Consider the following 9,556-nt stretch of genomic DNA (forward strand, 5'->3'; position numbering starts at 1 on the left):
GAGCGGATATTAAGCATCCAGTATTCGGAGATATGCCTAACTGTTTCCCCTTCTATAGTAGGGTCAGAGATCCAGTAGCGGGAAAGTCACCACATTCACTCAGTGGGTGGAGTCAATGTCTGGAAGCAGCAAAGCAGAGGAGCATGGTCTGAGATACCTCTTGGGAGGATCTCAACCTCCCCAACCCTTGGCAGGAGCCCACCACTAACATAAATCAAATCGATCCGTGAGAGAGTGTGGTATGAGGCTGGATTGAAGTGTATTTAAACCCAAAAACAAAAAGTTTTTTTAGATTGCGTCTTACCAGACCTTAGATGTGGTGGCTGTAATTGTTCTCTTTTATTTTCAGACTTTTCACTTTCTTTTTCACTTTGTCATTCTGCGAATAACACACTTCTTGTCCTTATGTAGCGGCGGCTCCTGAAGAGCTAGCACTATGCGTTTTACAAAGTTAATGTTATGCCTAAACTGCAGTTTGGTTTAGGCACAATTGTCTAAATTTGGACTTCAGCATCAATCTGACTGGACTATGAGATGTTCAGCCTGACCACAGGGGGCACTGTCTCTTCTGGCAGGTATGGAACTATGGTCTGGTTGGGTGCTTAAGTTACTCTCTCTCGGAGTCCGCCCAGTGGGAGTGGTGCTCTTGCTGTGCTTTCTGGGAGAGGGTATTTAATCACTTAAGCCCCGGACCAATTTGCAGCCAAAGGACCAGGCCCCTTTTTGCGATTCGGAACTGCGTCACTTTAACTGACAATTGCGCGGTCGTGCGACGTGGCTCCCAAAAAAAATTGGCGTCCTTTTTTTTCCACAAATAGAGCTTTCTTTTGTTGGTATTTGATCACCTCTGCAGTTTTTATTTTTTGTGCTATAAACAAAAATAGAGAGCCAATTTTGAAAAAAATGCTATATTTTTTACTTTTTGCTATAATAAATATCCCCAAAAAATATATAAAAATAAATTTTTTTCCTCAGTTTAGGCCGATACATATTCTTCTACATATTTTTGGTAAAAAAAAAAATCACAATTAGCGATTATTGATTGGTTTGCGCAAAAGTTATAGCGTTTACAAAATAGGAGATAGTTTTATAGCATTTTTATAATTTTTTTTTTACTAGTAATGGCGGCGATCAGGGATTTGTATTGTGACTGCAACATTATGGCGGACACATTGGACATTTTTGATACATTTTTGGGACCATTGTCATTTATACAGCAATCAGTGCTATACAAATGCACTGATTCCTGTGTAAATGGCACTGGCAGTGAAGGAGTTAACCACTAGGGGGCAGTGTATGGGGTTATGTATTACGTTATGTGTTTTTCTATTGTAGGGGGGCGTGGCCTGGCATGTGACATCACTGTTCGTCCTTCCCTATAAAAGGGAACAGACAATCGGTGACAGCCACACTAGGAAGCACGGGGAGAGGTTTGTTTACACAGACCTCTCCTCATTCTTCAGCTTTGTGACCCAATCGTGGGACACCAGCGGCGATCGGGTCCACTGGTCCACGGAGCTCAGGACTGGGTCAGGAGCGTGCCACCGGCAGCGCACTCCCGACCCACATCTGGGCACTTAAAGAGCCACGTACAGGTACGGGATTGTGCCCAGCCATGCCATTCTTCCGATGTATATCGGCGTGAGTGGTTAAGTGGTTAAGATGCGGACGTTACGTGGTTCGGGGTTCCGGTCCAGAATGATGTACTGACTTCATGGTCCTGGTCCTCCTGACCAGCCCCCAGGAAGGCTATGGCCTGGGGTGCGGATCCACCCAATCTTGATGTCTCGGGGCTGGCTAGCCCGAGGCAAGGAAACTAAAGGAGGATTCTGAGGTGGTTGGGTGTCGTCTCCGGTTTGGGAGAGACCCAGTGACTTCACGCTATCCAGGGGAGGACTCTTCAGAAGAAGGTCACATATGGGTTGGTTTCTTAGTAAGAGCCTGGAGGAGCTGAATTACCCAAGAGAATCTGGTCTCGTGGATATCGCCAGGCTGGCTGAAAAATCCAGGTATCCTACGAGTGTTCTTCAAGTTTAGTTTCCTACGTACAACAACGTCTGTGGCAGAGACATTATCTTGTATGTTCTACAACAACGTCTGTGGCAGAGACATTATCTTGTATGTTCTACAACAACGTCTGTGGCAGAGACTTGTTCCTGAGTAAGCACCTTGTTGGCTGCTGGGCCTTGTGAGAGAGGGACTGTCCAACCTGAGTGATCATCCAGTTGCGAATGGCTATTCTCTGGATGCAGTCAAAGTAAGCAAGTTCTTCAACATTTGACTTTGACACTAAGAGTACCTGAACTTACTTTCCAACCCTCTGATCCCAATTTAAGAGACAGTTTCATTGTCTACCTTTTGCAAATAAAATCCATTCAAGTGGATCTGTTGTCAGTCTCTCGAGTTACTGGGCCATCTACCACGGGACACCCCTAGACGTGAAGTGTGGAGAGAAGAAGGTAACGGTAAGGCCAAATCTAACCAGCAGCTCCTTCGGGGGTTAGTGCTACACTTAGGTAACAGCAATCATTTCAATCCACTGTGTCTATGTAGGGAGCCATTGTTGTCCTACTAGGCTGCTCTTCTGATCGAAGCCAGCCATAGACAGTTCTAATCTCAGCCAGTTCAGCAGGAACTGACAGAGATTTAAACCATGTGTGGGCAGGCTGGATGTACCCAAGTTGATTGATCGATCAACTTGGGTGCAACCAGCCTGCTGGATTGTACATGCGATCATTGCTAGCTGCTGTTATAGCCGCCAGCTATATTCATTCCAGACAGGGACTTCTCCCCCCCCCCCTCCCTGCTGGGGGAACACAATGGCTCCACGGGTGGCATTCTCCTATCAGCACTGTGTGTGTTGCAATTTTTTTACCGTGGTTGCAGGAAAGAAATTTGCACCGCCTAAGGCCCACCATCTTCCGTATCCAACATCGATCTCATGTGTATGGTAACAGACTCACAAAAGCAGACCTTGGGGGGGTTTCTTAGAGCTCCGAATATTTGCTGCCCTGGGGATGGTTGGGTTGTTCCTGTCCGTCCACATTGTCTATGGGCATCCTTCGTTCAGTCTTGGAATTATTGGCTGTCTCCTGCAGATGATGAAAACAATTACTGGCATTTTAAGTGGCTACAAATTGGTTTTATTTCACTGGAGGATATGTCATTTTCATTCCTCTCCCATCTCACCTTATCACAGTGCCCATAAAGATGGGAAGATAGAGAGGGAGGAGGACCTACAAGTACATGTCACAATCACCGGTCATTGGACACGCAGCCTACAGCTAAGCAGACGCAATGAGATCCATTTCCAGATAACGTGACCTACGTTTCCCTGTTCTCCAAACTGCAAGATCGGTGTACACCACTCATCTTGAAATCAACCCTTCTCAAACTTTTTACCATGGAGGAACGCTTGGAATAACTTTCCGGTCTCAATGAACCTTTGCTAATACTTGCTATATATACAACTCACTGTAAATTATTGTGATGGTCAACGTTATTGGTGGCAAATGTGAAGAATACCTCCTTTAATATAGCTAAAAAGATTATTGGTATTTGTGGTCACTTATCTAAGAGACAGAAATTTTTCATTGCTCAAGAACCCCTAGCAACCTCTGGAGGAACCTTAGGGTCCCCCGGGAACACTGGCTGAGAAAGGATAATCGGAAGCATATGATGAGATGAGTGAGGATGGCCTGTGATATGGAGAAATCTAAACAAAAGTTTGCAGCACACTTCAAAAGTTGTATTCAGCATACATCGTAGCAAGGCAAGCAGTCCATGCTTTTTATCAGGCTTGCAGGCGGGTGCAGTCTACTTTCTACATTGCAGCTGGCACTAACCTACACTGGCCTTGTAGCTGGAGAGGAAGTAGGGTCGCTCGGGAAGCAATCCGGTTGGATGCTGCCCTCCCATGTGAATCTGGCAGCCATCTTGGGTCAAGCAGAGCTTATTTAACCACTTCAGCCCTGGAAGAATTTACCCCCTCCCTGCCCAGAGCACTTTTTGCGATTCGGCACTGCGTCGCTTTAACCCACAATTGCGCAGTCATGCGAAGTGGCCCCCAAACAGAATTTACGTCCTTTTTTCACCCACAAGTAGAGCTTTCTTTTGGTGGTATTTGATCACCTCTGCGGTTTTAATTTTTATGCGCTATAAACTAAAAAATAGCGACAATTTTGAAAAAAAAATGATTTTTTTTTTACTTTTTGCTATAATTAAATATCCTCAAAAAATATATTAAAAAACATTCTTTTTCCTCAGTTTAGGCTGATACATATTCTTCTACATATTTTTGGTAAAAAAATAAATCGCAATAAGTGTTTATTGATTGGTTTGCGCAAAAGTTATAGCGTCGACAAAATTGGCGATAGTTTTATGGCATTTTTATTAATGTTTTTTTTTTTACTAGTAATCATCGTCGTTCAGCGATTTTTATTGTGACTGGGACATTATGGCAGACACATCGGACAATTTTGACACATTTTTGGGACCACTGGCATTAATAGAGCAATCAGTTCTAAAAAATCGAAGTGAAGGGGTTAACCACTAGGTGGCACTGTAGGGGCTAAGTGTGTCCTAGGGAGTGATTCTAAATGTGGGTGGGGGGGGGCTGTGTGTGACTTGTCACTGATCACCGCTCCCGATTACAGGGAGAGCTGATCAGTGACAGCGTCACTAGGCAGAATGGGGAGATGCTTGTTTACATTAGCATCTCCCCGTTCTTTCTTACCGTGACACGATCATGGGTATCCCCGGAGACGTCGGGTCCGCGGGACCTGCGGTCACGGAGATCCCGCCGCCTCTTAAAGGGCAATGTACAGGTACGTTAATCTTCCTGTACGTGCCCTTCTGCCGCAGTATATCTGTGTGAGGCGGTCGGGAAGCGGTTAAGGACCTAACTCCCAGGCTTGGTGCGCTTTTGGCAAGCTAGTAGAGTAGGGAAAGGTACTCTACCTGATAGGAACAGTACTAGTGGTAGGGTAAGCGTCAGGGCTGGGCTCTCTGCCCTTCCTTCTCTGTACTTAGGTTGCTCAGCTGTCGGTTAATTGCCAGTACCCATCGTTCCGCAGTAGCTCATCTGTTGATCATCTGCTCGTCAGTCAAGCCCACAGCCAGCCCCTTCTGGCTATTTAAACTGCCTGGTTCATTTTATGAATTGCCTTCTCCTTGGTTAATATAGCTAGAAACTCTCTGCTGTGTTCCTGTTAAAGAATTGCCTGGCTGATGTCCCTTCTGGTTCTGGATCCTGTTTGCTGCCTCTGACTATGCTGATCTCTGGCTTCCTGATTTCATGGCTTGTTCTGACTATTCGATTTGGCTACCAAACCCTGGCTATATTTGGACTACGTTTACCAGTTGTACCATTTTTACCATTTTATTAAAAGGTGTGATTTTTACTGCATTTTCTGTCTCTGTCTGTTTAATGGTTCCGAGCGAGGAGGGTAAGAGTAGGGTCCTCCTGGGCATCTTCCCGCTTTAACACGAAACAGCCAGGCTGCATTCTGCCCTCTTATTAGATGCTGTCAGTCTGTCTGTAATCTGCCCTCTTCTCAATACTTAAAGGTTTTATTTTCAACTTAATGCATCCTATACATTAAGGGGGAAAAACTTCTGACACTGACCGGCCCCCCCCAGCCCCCCCTGTACTCACCTGAGCCCATTCGTTCCCTCGGCGAAGGCACACTCTACCTCTCTGCCCAGGATTCTCGGTTCTTGATAAGATTGATTCATAGCAGCGCAGCCATTGGCTCCTGCTGCTGTCAATCATATCCAATGTTGCGGGTGCCGGGGGCAGTTAACTGTCCCTCAGGATTTAGGGAGGTCAGACTGTGGGAATAGAAAACACCTTGACATCAGTGGAAGTAAACAATGCCTCTTCATTGGTTTTAGTGGTAGGAATAGTGCCCCATTGTAATAAGTAGTGTGTCAGTGTATAGTGTTATATCTGATCACTGTGTTAGTGTCACTGGCGATGTCAATGTCAGTTAGTCAGTTAGTGAACCTCCCAGTGAGGGTCTGTTAGCGCAGATTGCCCACCACACTATCACAGTCCCTCAATAGGTCGCTGATCACCACCATTACAGTATAGCATCTATAGTAAGGTGACCAGATTTTTTAAATGAAATCCAGGGACATTTTTTTTTACTAGTAATGGCGGCAATTAGCGACTCTCTGCCCTTCGCCGCCACCGCCCGCCTCACAGCATGTCAAGTCTTACTCTCCGGGCCACCCGGCTACTACTGGGTGGGGAGCGGAGGCAGATCACTCTGCCAGGGAAGGCAAGGAGATGGGCAGGTGGCTTGCCGGGACTTGAGCCGAGGCAGAAGAACATATGAGCAGGAGCAGAACGGGCATTGCACCTGAAACTGAAGAAATATTCTCTCTACGCTCCGACCTGCACATGATCATCAGAAAGGGGCACAGAATATCTACCATAATTCTAGTAGTACTAAAGCTAGTAGGTGTGGCAGAGCAGGGGGGTTGGCGAGTGGGGGGTAATTCAGATTTTTTTGTTTCATTCTGCACTGACTGTCTTTGAAATTGCCCCAGCCCCTGTCCAAATCCAATCCGGGGACAAAACCGGGGACAGACTTGGTTCGGGGACAGTGTCCTCAATCCGGGGACTGTCCCTGGTAGCCGGGGGTGTCTGGTCACCCTAATCTATAGATATGTAAATTCCAGTATATATAGCATAGACGCTATACCTTTCACACAAACCAATCAATATACACTTATTGGGATTTTTTTTTTATTAGCAAAGACATGTAGCAGAATACATTGGGCCTACATTTATGAAGAAATTCGTTTTAGAAACATAAATGAGAAAATATCATAAAAAAAAAAAAAAAAAAAAAAAACATTTTTTTGTTGTTAATATAATAAAAAATAAAATGAAAATAGAAAAGTCTATTAGTGTGAAAAAAAACTATATAAATTTAATTTGGGTACAGTGTTGCATGATCATGCAATTACCAGTTAAAGTAGCGCAGTGCTAAAAAGCAAAAAACGGCCTGGTCATGAAGGGTGTTAAACCTTCCAGAAGTCAAGTCGGTTAAACGGATTTCTTTTGTACCTAGAACATACCTAGAACATACAAATTCCGAAAGTCGCATTCACAGTTTGAAAAATTTTCCACCCTGAACCCACTAACCATTAGGAAATCGAATGAACTTTACGGAAAAAAAAAAAAACTTTCATACAAAACCCTACTAGCGTATGGCAAGCTTTAGTGTCATCCAGTTAGGGTTTAGATCAGCATAGTTTTAGCAAAGAAAACGAGTTGCTGAATTTTTCTGATGGTAATGTTGTCTATCGATACAATTAGAGACAGTGGATATAAAAAGTCTACACACCCCTCTGTTAAAATGTCAGGTTTCTGTGATGTTTTAAAAATTAGATAAAGATAAATAATTTCAGAACTTTTTCCACCTTTAATGTGGCCTATAAACTGTACAACTCAGTTGAACAACAAACTGAACTCTTTTAGGTGGAGGTAAGTAAAAAGAAAAAAATTTAATAATATGGTTACATAAGTTTGCACACCCTTACACTAATACTTTGTTGAAGCACCTTTTGATTTTATTCAAGCACTCAGTCATTTTGGATACGAGTCTATCCGCCTGGCACATCTTGACTTGCAGGGGTGGACTGACCATTGGGCCACTGGGGCAATGCCCGAGGGCCCCGTGCCACTAGGGGGCCCCATCAGGGTTGCCAGCCTCAGTAAAACCAGGGAAAGTATGTAAAAAATCTGTGTTTTTTTACATCTGTCTCTGAAATGCCCCTTACCAACATCCTTTTGGTCAAAAAATCCTGAGATTATAGCTGCCCTACCTCTCCAGTACCTTCTCAGCCAATAGAAACATGTCTGTGTATACTGTGTGATTGTATACTGTGTGTGTATACTGTGGCCCCATAATATCTGATTGCCTGGGGGGCCCCATAATCTCCTATTGCCCGGGGGCCCCATGCGTTGTCAGTCCGCCCCTGTTGACTTCTTTGCAAAAATACTCCAAACCTGTGATCTCCTGTGCACACCCCTCTTCAGATCATCCCAAAGATTTTGAATGGGATTCAGGCCTGGGCTCTGGCTGGGCCATTCCAGAACTTGAATCTTCTTCTGGTGAAGCCATTCCTTTGTTGATTTGGATGTAGGCTTTGGGTCGTTGTTGTGCTGAAAGATGAAGTTCCTCTTTATGTTCAGCTTTCGAGCAGGAGCCTGAAGGTTCTGTGCCAATATTGACTGGTATTTGGAACTGTTCATAATTCCCTCTACCTTGAATAAGGTCCCTGTTCCAGATGAAGAATAGCAGCCCCAAAGCATGATGCTGCCACCACCATGCTTCACGGTGGGTATGGTGTTCTTTTGGTGATGTGCAGTGCTGTTTTTGTGTCAAACATATCTTTTGGAATTATGGCCAAAAAGTTCAACCTTGGATTCATCAGACCATAACACATTTTCCCACATGCTTTTGGGAGACTTCAGATGTGTTTTTGCAAAATTTAGCCAGGCTTGGATGTTTTTCTTAGTCTTGTCACTCTACCCCATAGCCCAGACGTATGAAGAATACGGGAGATTGTTGTCATATGTACCACACAGCCAGTACTTGCCACATATTTCTGTAGGCCTCTTTGCAGCCTCTCTGACCAGTTTTTTTCTCGTCTTTTAATCAATTTTGGAGGGACGTCCAGTTCTTGGTAATGTCACCGTTGTGCCATATTTTCTCCACTTGATGATGACTGTCTTCACTGTGCTCCATGGTACATATAATGCCTTGGAAATAATTTTGTACCCTTCTCCTGACTGATACTTTTGAACAACGACGAGATCCCTCTGATGCTTTGAAAGCTCTCAGAGGACCATGGCTTTTGCTGAAGGATGCGACTAAGAAAATGTCAGGAAAGACCTACTAAAACAGCTGAACTTTATTTGGGGTTAATCAGAGGCACTTTAAATGATGGCAAGCGTGTACGGACTCCTATTTAACATGAGTTTGAATGTGATTGCTTAATTCTGAACACAGTTATAAGAGGGCGTGCACACCTATACAACCATATTATTTTATTTTCTATTTTTACTTCCCCCCCTAAACGATCTCAATTTGTTTTTCAACTGAGTTGTACAGTTTATAGATCACAAAAGTTCTGAAATAGTTTATCTTTGTCTCATTTTTTTTTTACACCACAGAAACCTGACATTTTAACAGGGGCATGTAGACTTTTTATATCCCCGTATTTTGTATGTTCTCGGTGCCATAATTGGAATGGAGGAGTACATAACTGAAGACTGGGTACCAGATATCTGTCCTTCATCTCTTGGTACCTTTATGATATCACTATCTGCAGTTTCTTGTAGCTCCTTTCAAGTGTAGCTGTGGTCTACAAGTCTAATCCTGCACTGACCCTGCATGAAAGACTTTTGAGACCCTCCATGGGGTCGCGACCTGCACAACTGCCGTCCCATTGTGTGCCTCTAGCTATGAGATCTTTTTTGAAGCCAAGTCTAGTGTGTCTAAAGATTTTTTTTTTTTTTTTTTAAATGATGAATTCA

Source organism: Lithobates pipiens, unplaced genomic scaffold, assembly GCF_037356315.1.
Source record: "Lithobates pipiens isolate NorthernLeopardFrog02 unplaced genomic scaffold, aLitPip1_a1.2 Scaffold_19, whole genome shotgun sequence".
Classification (NCBI taxonomy): domain Eukaryota; kingdom Metazoa; phylum Chordata; class Amphibia; order Anura; family Ranidae; genus Lithobates; species Lithobates pipiens.